Below are 16,474 nucleotides of genomic sequence, written 5' to 3' on the forward strand. Positions count from 1 at the left end.
TATCTCATTGCAGAAGGCAGGAACGTCTTCAGTAGTCTACCTGAATCACTTGCAGAAGAAGGATTAGGAGAACCTGTAAAGTATACCTGATTACACAAGTCATGCACCAGATTCGAAAAGGTTTATGTTTTGCTTCAAGTTGTGCAACAAATTCTAAAATGATTAAGTATTTTCTGTCTCGGGACAAAAGTTTGGTCTACAGCTCGCAGTCCCTCTTGAGGTGAAATATTAGGTAGGGTAGGGATTGTAGAACTAAGGTTAAGAGAGACAAGTGCCAAAATGGTATTGGCTTAGTAATATGTCACAAGATGGTATTAAGCCTAAATGGGCCCAGCTAAATCAATAAGTAGAAGTAAGAAAGGATCCATCGCTGACTGATTATGATGGTTCACAATCATTCTTAGACCTGGCAAAAATCGACTCAAAATTTGTTGAAATGTTTGCTAGGATAGTGGTTCCCATCTGCCCAGTCTTGAAAAAAGGGAATTTTTTAACTGGTCTGATGAGATTCGCAAGGGTTCCACACTAGGAAGGTTTGACATAACAAAACACACTATGCTAACAACAGATGGAAGACTTAAACAGTTGGGTGCCACCCATAGGTAAAGAGAAACCATAGCCTTTGCACCTAGGCCATTCAAATGTCTGTTATTAAACTATTCAGTAGTGGAGAGAGAGAGGCCCATACTTGTATTTTGGCTGTGAAACACTTTAAAGTTTCCCCGGAGGAATCCTATTTCTACTAGGAACTTGTCATAATCCCCTAGTTTTTGCACCACTCACAGAGTGACAAGATGGTAGTTAGTTTTCTGAAGTTCCCATTTTAAAATGGAATTTTACCACGCCATAGAAACAGAACATCAATTGTCTCACCCATTTGACAATAACGTTAAGCTACAGACAAAGGCAGTGATGATATAATGGTAACTCTTGTCCTACAAGGCCCAGGACAAGAAGAATGGGAGAAAGATGGGAAGAGTGCTTTATGCCTTATCTCAGTGAAGGAGTGTTTTTTGCAGGTTGTCCAAACCCAATGCGGTTCCAGAGAATGTAAGAGCGCTTCGAAGGTAAGTGATGAGTCAAGTCTGAACAATATTAAATGATTTAGAGGTGACAATTTGGATGCTCCAGAGTCTTTAGAAGAAAAGATTGTAGACATAGCCTAAGGAAAGCTAGGCTAAGGTCCCACAATTTTTTTCTGGACTGGATAACCTTGGCTGAGATAAAATGTAAAAAAATTGCATAAGTTGTGCTTCGAGTTTCAAGTCAAGACTGTACCCAAACCAACATTGTTGCTAATTACAGTTGCAGCCAAGCCATCGAACAAACCTGTCTTTGACATTATCGGTCCTTTAAATAATGTTGGACTAGATTGTTGACCATCATTCATATTGGATTGTATGTATAAACCAGCACCTCTAGAGTTTTAGAAGGAGGTCTGACAGAGATTTGTTCATGGGAAGCGCTACCTGAAATCCTAGTGACTATTAACCTCTGACGATATGAAACATTTTCTAATAAAAATGTTTGTCCCCCACTACCAAACAGCCTTGAATTGCCTTAGGGTGAATGGATTCATAGAAAGAGTGAACAGAAAGATAAAAGAATCTTCCCAACTAGTTAAAGTTAAAGGCTTACCAGGGACTGAAGCTACTTATGATACAGCATGGACATACTGCAGCGCCCATGACTAAAGACAAGACTGATTATTTTATCCTAATTCTGAACCCATTCTTAAATATGGGTGAAGACAATTAAAATGAGAGACCATCAAGAAGTACATGGGCGGCCCAGTTGACGCACGTGACAGAGGGCTTTAAATACCTGGGGATTTTTATGTCTCCATGTCCATAGACCTCATGGACGTATAACATAAAACCACTTTTGGCTGGCCTCCGTGATCAGACATCTATATGGTCATCCCTTCCCCTCTCGCAATGTGGGCGCTCAGCAATCATTAAGATGGTCTCCCTCCCTAAAATATTATATTGGTTACAGAATTTTCCATACCATATATCGTGATCATGGTTTGCGCAAATCAATGCTATCCATAATAAGTTCCTATGGAACGGATGGGCAGTTCGGGTGGCGCTACAAACTTGTGCACAATCTACGTATTGTGGCGGCATTGCAGCGGCGGACGTTTACTCCTATTACGCAGCCTCTCACCTTATAATCATTAACGAATGGTGGTACAGAACACCATCGGATCCGGCGTTCGCTCTGGAACATGCGGCGAGGGAGGAGGTACCCCTCCTTCGGTTACAATACAGGAATCAGAATTTTGACTTCCTTCCACATGCCAGCAGAACAGCGATTCGGCTCTGGAGGTATACTGTCGGGCAGATGGGGTGGCGAGGGTGCTTGACTCAAGCGACCCCCCTATGGCACGGCTCCCATCTGCCCCATGTAGCGGCTTTAACGGGATTTCGCACATGGAACCTGATAGGTATTTCCACCCTTGGCGATGTAATGAAGGGCACCACACTTAAGTCCTTCCAGCAGTTACAGGCGGAATTCTAATTACTTAAAACACAATTCTATAAGTATCTTCAATTACGCCACGCTCTCACTCCCAAAATTCTCACCCTGGACACCATAGAGGGCCGCCTTCTCATGGGGGATCTAGAATCTCATTAAATCAGACAGATATACCAGACCCTTAAGACACATGCCAGAACGACCCTATATAAGACCAGAGGGGCATACAAAATCAATAAAATATGTTTAAAAAAAAATCAGCATCATCAGCAGCTCTTTTTTAATAGGCATACGTAATCTGATGAAAAAGAACATATCTGGCCTAGCAGCTACAGCTGCTGACCTTAGAACTAGGGAACAAGGTTCTAGTCCTAGCCTTGGCTCACCATACTGTGATTCTGGATAAATCACTTAATCTCCTTGTGCCTAAAAATGAGTAACTAGACTATTTCTTTTGCAAATCACTTTACTGTCCTCGGGCCAAGTAAGTGCTATATAAAGCTGCAAAAAGTTATCTATATATTATCAAAATATTTTTCTATTTAGAGCATTCCACTTCTGTGTTGTACCACAGGTTTATAATAATTAGATTTGTTTATCTCAAATGGTTAACATAGAGAGATGAGGACATCACTTAGGTTGCTAAAACTACCTCCTTTTCAAGATGCGCATCTGCTCCTCAAAGTTTAATTTTATTGTTAGGCAGACCTGGGAAAAGGCATGATGCATTCTGATATGTTAATAGTAATATGTTTACAGTTTTACTTTCAGGTATTTCAACCTGGCATGCCAATACTTTCGCAGTCAACACATCACCCAAACTTTTTGAAACAGATAAGGCTTACAACATAGTGAACAGTTGTTTACGTCTGGAAAAATATTTTGAAGCATTGCTATATATAGGGATACATGAGGACAGTCGGGTAAAATGTCCTTCCAAAATATGTATATTAATGGAAGCTCTAGGTAATGGTCAAAATCCCAACTACGGATCATTCCAATGTCTGAAAATTGAGTACCACTCAGACAGAATCATGGATGATGGTGGCATGGAAGTGCACGCTGACTGTGTTCCACTTGCATGTGAATATCAGTCTGGAGTCACATGGGCTTTGAGTGAGTTCTGAGCATGCCTTGCTACAGCCTTGGGGGACAGTTGGCCATCAAACCATTGAAGCCAGAGGCTATGGCGTTCAGTTGCCATGGCCACAGAGAATGTGAGGGCATTGTGTTGAAATTGACAACCTCTGCTGAGGTTGCACAAGGGAAAGGAAAAATCTTGCACTGCGTTCCACTGTGCAAAGAAAAAGCTGGAGATTGTGCTTTTTCCCTAGTATGATTTGAATTTGAGGAAAGGTGAGGCCTACCCCCACTCACTGATATTTTCAAATGCACCAAAAAAGCTTGATGGCCATTGACTTTCTGTGACGTTTTGTCTGGTGTGCTTTTCAGTGGTGGCCGGTAATTATAGCTGGGAGGGGGACGGACGGGACACAAACACACACATAAACACCAACGCACATCCATACACATGCGCACACTCACACACACATACACACACACACACACACACACACACACATATATCCATTCTCTACACTCAGTCCCAAACATTCATGCACGCATGCACTAAACATTAAAAAAATCACACCTGTGCAGCTCTACATCAGAGATCTCAGGAGTGTTGGGACTACTGCCTTCTCTCATTGGCTGACCCTAGGTCAGCCAGTGAGGGAAGGCAGCAGTCCCTACTCGTCACAGAGTGGGATGGGGCCAGTGAGAGTTGCTGGCCCCATTCCACTCTGTGACGAGGTGTCAGTGATTGACACTCGGCCCTGGGAACTTCAGGGCTTAGAACTGAAACACCCATGTCTGAGGCAATCAGTGACGCTCCCCCTTGTCACCAGGGGGATGGCCTTGAGGTGCTTTGCCGGGCTGAATATGTCACGCCCACAGGAGCTCTGACATCTTCAACCCTGCAAAGTTCAACTCAGGCAGCCAGGAGCCTGCACATTTAGCGCATGTCTAGCTCCTGGCTGCCTGACCAGAAAATAAAAAGTATCTGGCAGGTTGACCTTTGCTCAGGCTGAAAGACACTCTTCTATTTGAGCAAAAGGTGTTGGGTGTGGTCCCTACACCCATTAGAACAGGCCGTTGCTGGTGCTTTTCCTTATTTGTTACCGTCCAAGACTTGGAGCAATGGGGGAACACCCAGCGGCTACAGAGTGAGACTCAGTGAACCTCTCCAGGAGATGTACATTAATCTCCAAATTTGAGTACTGTGTAGCACAGTGATTTGAAATTTCTACCTAAGTTCCTGTGGCATTTGGCCATACATTATGTTTTAATGTAAGAAAAGAACAATAACCATGATTAGGTAAGCCATCTAGCATAAAAGGAGATCTATGCTGTTCCTGGCCTGGGTTGGTATCCTTCTTGACAGTGAGTGTGAGCAGACCACCAATACGGCTAGAACCCTATTGCAGATCGTCTCAACTTTGCCTTAGTGCCAGAGGATTTTAACACTGGCTTTATGTAGCTAGCAGTAAGACTGTCAATGCAGTTCTGTACTGAAGCCCTAAATCACACACCTGTTCTTCTAGCAGTCTGTTCTCTCGTGGTGTCAAACTCCTTTGCTCCTTGGTGTAGGAGAGTGGAATCTGACTGTATGGTTACCCCCACTTTTTTCCTGGTGTTTTGCTAGTTTTTTACTTAGTCTGACTGGGATCCTGCTAACCAGGACCCCAGTCTATCTGCTTTCTCCCTAAATTGGTTGTTCATGTACTTTAGGTACACTCCAGATTGGAGTCTGGGGTACCCTTATCAGTCCATAGTATATGGTATACTATGGTCCCAGGGCATAGGTATCCCAGAGGCCTCTCAGGGACTGCAGCATGTATTATGCCATCCCTGGGAGACCATTCAAAATGACACCACAGGTCTGCAACAGCAGCCTGTGTTAGGTGGTGCATGCACCCCGTACTTAGATATAGGTTCACTATATCTACTCCATATCACTGCACATATAAACCTATCAGTCACCCCTATGGCAGGCCTTATCAATCTTGAAGGCAGGGTGCTGGGTTTTATGTGAGAGGGTGCATCTGCATGAGCAGAGACCCTCTGCAGCCTTCGGAACCTATAATCCGGGGTTGTTTGTGATGCAGTCAACCATATATACTTAAGAGCATTCTAACCTCGCAAGAAATGCTAACTTTAAAACAGCTGCATGGAAACACATTGTGTTTGGTGTCAAACACCTTGGAATCAGTAACTGGTGAGGGAGGTATGATTTCACCCTCCTAGAGGGAGAAATATGACAACACCGGTACAGCCGGTACCAGCTTTCTTGACCCTGGCATCACAAAATGGATGCTGCCAGCCACAGACACGAGTCTGCCCTCCTGCTGCTGGACGAAACTCCGGCAGGGGAAGGCTGGACAATAGGTTTCCTGTCACAGGGAGGTGTCACCACCTCCCAAACAGGCTTTAGTGTATTGGGGCTGGGTGGGTGCACTCTGAGAGTGCTTTGATGTCTGCACTGGGGGCACATTTGGTGTCCCTGTGCATAGTCCAGCTCAAACCGGTTGCAGGAGCTATTTGCTCCTGCTCTGGCAGGATACTGGACAAAGGACATGGGTGTAGCCACCCCTCTGTCCTGACCCTCCCATAGGTGGGTCCCCACAGTTTGTCCCACCCCTTCCTTGGGTATAAAGTAGGAACCCCTGACTACAGGACTTTAGATTTACCTGGACGAAACTCTGCTACAGAAACCAAGTACTCCGACTATCTACACTACGCTGGATGACTGAAGAATCTCCCTTCGAGTAAAGGAGTTACTCCCCTGCAAGGCAGGTACCTTAAGCGCATCAGACCGGTTTGCATCTCCCAAGCTCCTGAGGACTCCGAAGATTTCTGCAACACAGGAGGTGGGTTCCCAAGTGTCGACGAGGTCGACTAGTGCTCTCAGGTATCCTGAGACCCGCAACCCTCATGGGGACCGTGCAACCCGCACCCCTGTGCACCGTGTCCATTTGCAGCAGCATATGCTTTTTGGCGATCCCTGAGGCTGTGCTTTGGGATACTTGTAGTCCTGACCTGAGCAGTATTTCCACTGAAGATTTCCGGACTACTCTCCACGAGTGTTCCGTGGGCCGATTCAGCTCAAGGTCCCTTTGCGATCCTTGGTCCGTTGGCCTGTGGGTCCCTGTGAAGGCAACATTAACTTTCAGTGGGCTTCCCTGGTTGCTCCGGACGTGCCCTGACTCTCCTTGCTTGGAGAGTCCTCACCGAACCATCTTTCCTCTGACCGCGTGGGTTGCAGGTGCCAAGGCTTGTTGGTGTTCAATTCGAACACTGACCCCCCCAGCACTCGTCATCCTTCATGGGACAGCTTACCTCCAGACTTTGGTCATCGTCGACGTCTCCTGGTCCCCGTGGCTGCAGAGTCAAGCTTCACCTCTTCTCACCGGAAACACCCGACATTGGTGGGCATTCGTCTATCGTGCCCCTGGTCATTGTGAAGTGACCCAGACTCTGTCCCCTCTGCTTTCAGGTTCTTCTCAGCTCTCATCCAGGCTTGGATCACACCGGACACTTCTCATCTTCCCGGCAGCAGCACGTCTTCGCATCACGCCAATGAAATCAACGAGCGTTTCTGACACCACTTGACCCCTTTGCACCCGGCTCTCCTGGGATAAGTAACACGGGTACCTCGGTACTCTCAAGGGTGCTGGCCTTAGAACCTTCTATGTTCCAAAGGGTTTACTTGAAGTTCTCTCCTAATTGTCCTTAATCTTTAAAATTACAACCGCGACTTTCCCATAGAGTTGTGTTCTCACACTGCATACGTCCTCCGTGGGTCCCCTGTGTCACTACCTTGGGTGGTTCCTTGGGGTCTCAGCGATTCTACGTGCTCTAGGCACTGTGTCTAGTCAAGTCATGGTTGTTATTCCACTTTCTTAGTATATGGTTTGGTCTCTCCCTGGAGCCCACTGTGTATTGTGCTATTTACTGTCGTTCTAGTGCTTTAATATTGTGTGTCTTGTTCTCTAATATCATAAAGAGGTTAGTGTAGAGTGTTTAGTAATAAATACATATATTTTATATATTCCTTGTGTGGTTCTCCTTTCATGTGGTCATTCAGGAGGTTATAATCGGGTAAACCAAGCTGCTTTACATTCCTTCGAGACTTAGCCTGAAGGCTGCTCTCCATAGCTACCACTAGGATATCTTTCAATAAAAGTTGTCTTTAACCTAATCATCAATAAGGGTCGTTTGTAATGGTGCAAGGTGCCCACTTTAACTAGTGGACAGCATATACCAGGCCAACTTCTCACACTTGGCTTTTGTAACAGACAGTAAGCAAGACTCCTGAGGCCCTACATCCTGTACTAATCCCATCTTCTGAGGGTACAACAGTTTGCTTTGCAGGATGTCAGCAATTTTAGGTCCTTCAGAAGGTCTATTGCACCATGACACCCTTATCTAATCCCTGTTCCCATTATCAGTAGTGGCTCCTGGCAGTCATGGCCACAGGCTGAGGAAATACAAGAACATGGTGGCAATTGTTAAGGAGAATCCAGACTACATGCTGGTTATAGTCTGCTGAATACTGACAGAGCACTCATACTGGTTCTTTCTGAACCTGCTATCTAAGAGAATAATGATCTTTGCCCAGTTTCCTATCTGGTAATTCTAGACAGCAATGCAAAGGCACTCCTTACAATTCCCTCTGCACTCACTGCACTAACTGCGGCACATACTTCTCTTGTGAAAGACCTGAAAGATAAACTAGCAGTGTTTTTGCTTTCATCTGGTCCGGTTGATACTGTAGAGCAGGCCCCCAGAGGAGGGTACTTTGGGCCACATCTCTAGTAGTATGTCTAGACCTGACATGACCACTTCCCCTCACCTGCAGGAGTACATGAGTGTGTCCCCCAATATAGCATTTGGGGAAGTCCCACCTACTTACCATTCCACCCGCTGGAATGTTGGAAGGCCTTCATTAATAAACTTCTTTAGTGGTTGGGGGAAAATCATGGAAGATGTGACATTTCAAGATGCAAAATACAGGCAGCAAAGAGGTGTAATTTGGTTGGGGAGTGTCCCAAACTGGCAGCTCGTGACATTAGGATCATTACCTAATGGAACATTTGGTGGCCAATTGATTTTGCTGTATGAAATATTTGCAAGGCGCGTTCTCAGGGTCATTTTACTTCCTTTCCTCCTCCCTCCTCAACAACTGACCAGTGACCCCCATTCTAAACACAATGGTCCCTCTGTCTGCTTTGTGTTAGCCCCTGTGCATTAAGCCTGATCTAATGCCTGTCAGGTTAGCGGGCGGATTGGATAGCAAGCCCTAAGATTTTCTGGCCCTTTCTCCTCCATCTCTCTTTCCTCCCAGATTGATTGATCTCAACTACCCCTTCAGCTGGAGACTTTGCCTCTATTAATTTCAACCTCACTAGGCACCAGGACATAATGGCTGTAGTGTCTGTAATGGATGCTTTTTGGCTGCCGCTGTAAACTGTGATAATGAGCGGCAAAATCTCCTCTGCAGTGATGCAATCTGCCTTCTTCAGGAGACCACCTGTGTGTGAGGAGTTTGAAAAATAACTCACTGCCAAATTGGCATGAGGAGGTGGTAAAGGTGGAGACAGTCTGCTGCTTCTTGTCTGCAATTTAAAGTCAAGAAAGCTTTCATTCTCCTACCCACCTCAAATAACAATGGGCCAGATTTGAAAAGCTTTTTTGCAGGTACAAACTAACTGATTCGGTGTTTGTGAATCACAAAAAAGCTATTTTCAATGTAGAAACCCAATTTTAGGAGTAAGTAGACTTTTGCCGACTTCTGAAATGGGTTTCCGTATGATTACTGAATTGCAATTTGGAAGGGGCATGTTTGTGGTTGTTTCGGAATTTTTGTGGCAAACCACTGAAAATCTACCAACTCCCAAGTTATGATAGTAACCTATACACAAAGGGAAGGTCCCCTTCACACCCTTTTGTATTAAGGAATATAGGTCTGCTTTAAAAAATGTACTTTATTTTAAGTCAGTCACAGACATAGTGGTCCACTGACCCTTGCAACCTACCATTCCTGTAATAATCACCAATCAGAGTGAGTCACAATTCATGACCTACCTAATGAATATTAATTAGGTAGGTCTGACACGGACTCAAACTGAATCCTTTTTTTGAGAAGTGAGATATTAGTAAATAATTTGGTTCACAAGATTACTTTCTGGTCACAAAAAGACTGGTCGCAAACTGGGACCACTTTTTGTATCCAGAACAATAGCACATCTGATCCCAATTTCTTTTTTAGGTCTCGCCTGACCCAGCGCATGCGCTTGTCTGGCGAGACCTTTTGTGAGGGCTCAAAAAAGTGCTACCATGGCCAGCCTAGAGCTACAGTGCATGTGTGTGGGCGCGCGCTTAGGAGCAGAGGCACCATTTGGCAAACCTCGTCATGCTCACTAAGCGCCCGCGATCACTTTCACTTTCGCCCACGATGTACTCAGTCAATAGAAGACACAAGACTCAGATTACGTAGGCTTCCAGTATGTATGATGTACCGAATTCAACCTCAAACTCGACTTTACTTCGTATCCGCTCACTCGCACACATGCCGCTTTACCTCTGCCCCTTCATTCAGATGACACTCACGCTCGCATGACCAAGCCATGCATCTTGAAGGCAGAAGTCACTTTGCTCTTCAATTTGTCTGTTGCCATCTTCCTGTCAGACTTTCGCACCACTTCAGACACTAGCCCGCCCCGTCTACATATGGTAGAAATAAAAAAGGCACTAGATAATCTGCCTCACTAGCTATTAGAAAACGGGCAATACTTGAAGCAGAAGCGGAAAACCTTTTTCAGACGACCAGGTAATATACTTTTTACGGCATATGACCATTGAAGTTGGCAAAATATCAACATACATAAGCTTCCGATTTACTATAAACTTTCTTTTAACGTGAACATAATACAAATAGTAAATAAAATAATGACATTGAACTTTTTATCCGACGCAGTACATATATTTTAATGTTTCTCTATGGCTTTTTGGTCGTTTGTAGTGACTTAAAGCCAAAAAAATGCATTCACCTTGAATAAAACTGTCCTTAAACGTATTATGCATATATATTGCACACTGCTACTGCCGCAACAAGATGGCGGCCTAATTTATAATAAGTGACGGACATCAAGCAGACGTGCTTGGAACTGCACATAGCTGTTTTTTTGCTATTTTATATAGCGCTTCATCGGCCCAAGGGCATTGAAGCGCTTTACATGAGCACCAGTTACCACATTGCACAAGGTTAGATTTACATATTCCAGTTAAGTCCTCTGCGCAATACATACACTAAGCGTTAAACGAACAGTTTTATGCCTTCCTGCGCAGAACGATGTTCTAGGGTTTCACGTGGGTCTCCTAAGCATAGGATAAAATACGAATTGTATTGTATTTTGTAAGTTGCTTACAAACCCCTTCGATTCAGAACAAAATTCTAGGTTGTGAGCAGTATCTGGTGCATTGATGAATATTTCCTGCGATTAGAAGTGGCAGTAAAATGGTGTGAAGCACACACACACACACAACCACACAAACACACACACAACCACACACACAACCACACACAACCACACACAGCCCCACACACAACCACACACTCAACCACAACCACACGCACAACCACACCCACAACCACACTCACAACCACACACACACACAACCACACACAACCACACACACACAACCACACACAACCAAACAACCACACACACAACCACACACACAACCACAACCACACACACAACCACACAAACAACCACACACACACAACCACAACCACACCCACAACCACACCCACAACCACACATTCACACAACCATAACCACACCCAACCACACACACACAACCACCCACACACAACCACACACACAACCACACACACAACCACACACACAACCACACACACACACCCAACCACACACACACAACCACACACAACCACACACACACACATAACCACACACAACCACACATCCACACACATCCACAACCACACCCACAACCACACACACACACAACCACACACACACAACCACACACACACACACAGCCACACACACACACACACATAACCACACACAACCACACATCCACACACATCCACAACCACACCCACAACCACACACACACACAACCACAACCAAACAACCACACACACAACCACACACAACCACAACCACACACACAACCACACAAACAACCACACACACACAACCACAACCACACCCACAACCACACCCACAACCACACATTCACACAACCATAACCACACCCAACCACACACACACAACCACCCACACACAACCACACACACAACCACACACACAACCACACACACAACCACACACACACACCCAACCACACACACACAACCACACACAACCACACACACACACATAACCACACACAACCACACATCCACACACATCCACAACCACACCCACAACCACACACACACACAACCACACACACACAACCACACACACACACACAGCCACACACACACACACACAAAACCACACACAACCACACACACAACCACACCAAGCATTGGCATAGCCAATAGGTCTTGCCTTTGGGACCTTATAAGTGTTTAGCCACACAACAGTTGATGTGGTTGCACCAAGGATATTGTGCTGTATAACTAAATACCTAGAAGGTCCCAAAAAGCGAGACCTATTGGCTATGCCAATGCTTGTTTTTAAAGTCAATATGAACAACTGGCAGGGCTTTTTTACTTTATGAACGTGAATAACACTAAGCTAACCTTCTCTTGTGTTTCCTAAGTTCTCTGTGATCTGTGTTCATTATCCCAACTTCTGATAACGAAGGGGGGCCATGGAACAGGCTGGCATGTGAATTTAATATGAGACTAAGGGAAACCTCACTTAAAGAGGAGTGGGATGATGAGGAAGAATATGAGTTTCATATGCAACCCTTCCCCACCCTAGGTGCTAACTGCTTGAGTAAATCCCCTTCCAGGGTGAGAAGGGGAATGGATCATCCCCAGAATTGGCAGGGTGTAACAGAAAGGGTTTCAAGATGGTGGAAAATAGTTTCCCCTTCGAGAAAAAAAAAGAAATAAAAGTGGATGTGCACAGCCGGATGTCTTTCAACTGTGAGCAATTGTACATCATGTACAAGGTAGTATGAACACTTAGACATTGGATTAATAGCAGCCTTTACAAAAAACTCTGCTCACTCAGTAGGACTCTTGGAAAACCTCCAGGGCCTGTATCATCTACAGGCCACACTGACCCTTTAAACAGGTGCGCTGGGCATAAATAGGGACTGTGTGCCTTTTAAAGCCAAAGCACTGCCCACAGGGTAGCCATGAACTTGCTCTTCCTTGTGGGTGCTGTTTAGTAAAAGACAGAGCCGGTGCTTGATGCAGCCACACTGTCTTTCACTGTGCTGGTGGCACTCTCCACCACACCAAAGGAGGAACAGAGATCCCACTGCAGGTGGGTGCAGTAGGTGACTGCGCCTGCTTGCAGGGGAATGTCTGCGTGGTCCATAGAGAACCTCTCCTCCCTGTCAGAAAGCTGCCCCTAGGGAGCGCACTGTCTCTGCACAACCTTTTTGTGGTGAGGCATCAATGCACCTCCTGACAACCTCTTTGCCTCTGTGTCCACGTCCTTAATACGAACTGAACCATTACAATTTAGGTAAGGTAGATTTAGCTTTTCAAAGTTTCGCTTTTCTGAAAACACTGTTTTGCTTCTGTTTTTAAGTAAGATATCTGCTAAAAATGTTGGCAAAACGGATTAGGATAGGGGATAATATCATGTGCAAAGAGTTTGTTTTGCTTCATTAAAGGTGAATGAAGTAAGGTGAATGAAGTGAGCTCATATCTATAATCATTAATTGCACTCTTTCACATACATGTGTTTCACTTAACAGAAATCATCTATCTGTCAAGTATACATACTCATCATTTACATAAGAGAAAATGTATATTGAAATTTGCTGCTGAAATACAGTCATTTGGGGATGTATAGGAATTGGACATTTTGGAATTGCCATCTGTTTTTCCTGAATTTGAATAGTCTCACAAGCCTAAAACGAGGACATTCAGACTTCATTAGCATTTACAAATAAATAATTAATCCATCATTTCTATTATTCTGTGAATATCAAAGTGGTTTCCAAGTGATAAATGGAAAAGCTGTAGGCTGGCATTGGTGATTCTTTGGAACGTTTACCTGTGGCTTCTTCGTAGTAGTGCAACAGCAACTTAACATGCATTGCGGCTAAGAATACTGCGTTTTAATTGAGGTGTGTCTAAAGCATCAGTACCGGAGGAACTGTATTTATCCGTGCAAATCGATAACGAAGAAATATATAAACGGACTACTGGTGATTGAAAATAAGAATTCCCCTGTCCATCCGCCGTATTGCACTGAAAAAGCCACGGCCTTTAATGGATTTTAAAGATCTAAGAATTGAGCAATAATATCCTGATCTAAAGCATTTCAGACCGTCAGCTGAATAGGAGGAAAATCTCCACCAAATAATGAACGACTCTTTATGAAATGTGAAGAATTTCAGTACTGAGCATCTCCAAAATTAACTATATTGTATTTTACACATAAACCTGTCCTAAAGAAGGTGGTGTCAACAAACTCCAGTCCACCGAAACGCTGCGTCGACATTTGGTTTTAAATAATATGATAATTGTTTTAAATGATATTAGTTTTCTAATTGTGTGTTTCCTTTGATAGACAATCGGTTTGTGGATTTAGAAAAACTTGTTCATGATATGGAAATATATGCAAAATTATACAACATATAGATCAATACAAACTATCAATGTGTGAGATGTGTACTCCAAAGTTGTTGAACTAACTGCTACACTGGGATAAAAGGATAGTCAATTGGAAGAGAAATTAATTATAAATAGGAAACATAGATTTTTTTAAATGAATGGGATATTAAAATGTACTTATGAAGTGTTTTTATCACCGATTTGCATAATCTGTTTTGTAAAATAAAGGAGGAGCTATATTTTTTTACCAAAAACAAGACTTATTGGTTATGTGTTTTAAATGTATGAATGAGTATGAGTTATTATTTGTGGAAGAACTGCATAGGGAACACTCTTTTGTTATTGGTGTCCAAAGCAGCAAACACTTGTACCTGTCCAACTGGCGACTCAATTCACAAAGGTAAAGTTAGACCAAAAGTTTAACTTTACTACTTTTCGCTATTAACAAAGGGACTTAGGAGTAGCATCTTTACTCTTGTAGAGGTTCTGCATTCGGGGCCGAATTCCCGCAATCAGGGCAAACATTGATGTATGTCGCAACACATATGCCTAGATTCACACATCATGAGATATATGACATCTCGTTATACAGACAACATAATACAAAATGCCTCACTTACAATTGTAAGCAATAAGTGTATGTGTACGGCATGTGCATGTAGCAAATAGTAGAGTATGACAACACATTATTACCAAACATTGGATTACACAATGAGTAAGGGACACTCATCACTTGGATGTGAAAAAACAAACCTGTTGAGCAAATGTGAGTAATAGTGATGGCAAAAAAACACACCTCTAAACAGTGCAGATATATCAAGTAAGATACAATACCATATATCTATTCATATGACTCTTCATGTGGCAAGAACATCACAAGAATTATTGTTACAGCACCTTTTCTACAGCTGCACATTTAACAATTACTTATCTGGCATGTAATGTCTTCCACAATCAGTTCAAATGTGAATGTTATACACAAGTCAAAACCTCTGATCAAGCCTCAGTTTTCCAAGTTTCTCCCGAACACTATACACACACCTCTGTCTGTGCTTACCACCTCCCCCACCCAGCTCCAGCAGAATATCATACATAAAATAAGAGCAGCTACAAACAAACTCTTTCAGACCTTACAAGATGTTGCTCAATGTGTTTGTCGGTGTGCCCCTTGTAATGAGACAGAATGATTGAAGGAGGAGGTGGAGGAGAGCTGAGAGGATCTTCAGACATAGGATCAACCTTTTTGGGCTGTCCGGCCAAGATGTTACCTCCAGCTTTTGTTCTCCCCCTGATGTTAACTTGGACATGGTTTGTGAGTGGGAGCAGGATCTTGGCTCTTAGATGTGCTGTTCCCATGCCAGCTCAGTCTATGCCACGATCCTAGCATCTGTACATTTCTTTGCTACTGGGTCATTCCAGAGGGTGCTCAGTGACATTGTGGGCATTTCTTAGGCAAGTCGGTCCAGATACTTGGGTCAGGTTCTGAGCTGTATAAATACGAGACTGCATCTGTACATAGGTATGCCACATATACTGGCAGAAAGGTAAAGGGCTGCCAGTGATTTATACTAGGCCTGGGCAAAAATTTCGTTCCGTTCGCGGAAATTGCGATATTTTGACATTTTTGCGTTCCGCGGAGAGCGCGAAAATGTCAAAAATTCCGGTTTCCGCAGCTTGGCGATAATTTGTTTCTTGCTCGCGCTGTAAAATGATACATTCTCGCGCGCGCGCGATCGCCTTACCTGAATCCCTGCGTTCGCCGACAAGTTTTCTTGATCCGGTCGCGTTCTCCATGAGATGTTGTATTGTTTTTAGCCATTTGCGCTGTCTCGCGACAGTTCGCGCCCGCAGTGACGTCATGCGTCGCGCGATCACGTCTTTCTTCTCGCGATCATGCACCGCGAGAACAACTCAAAACAAGATGGCCGCGCCCGCAAGCAGCCACATGGGTAAGTTGGCGACCCGCAACCATGCAGAAAATCGCGCGAACATGCCGGAAAAAAACTTCCGCATCTTCGCGATATTTCTGCTTGTTTGCGATAATTTTAAACATTCTCGCGATAATTTGCGAAGGTTAATTCCGCAAATTCCGCCCACCCCTAATTTATACCTCTTTTGCTGCTTCCCACGTGTTACATGCAAATG

Source organism: Triturus cristatus, chromosome 1_2 (assembly GCF_964204655.1).
Source record: "Triturus cristatus chromosome 1_2, aTriCri1.1, whole genome shotgun sequence".
Classification (NCBI taxonomy): domain Eukaryota; kingdom Metazoa; phylum Chordata; class Amphibia; order Caudata; family Salamandridae; genus Triturus; species Triturus cristatus.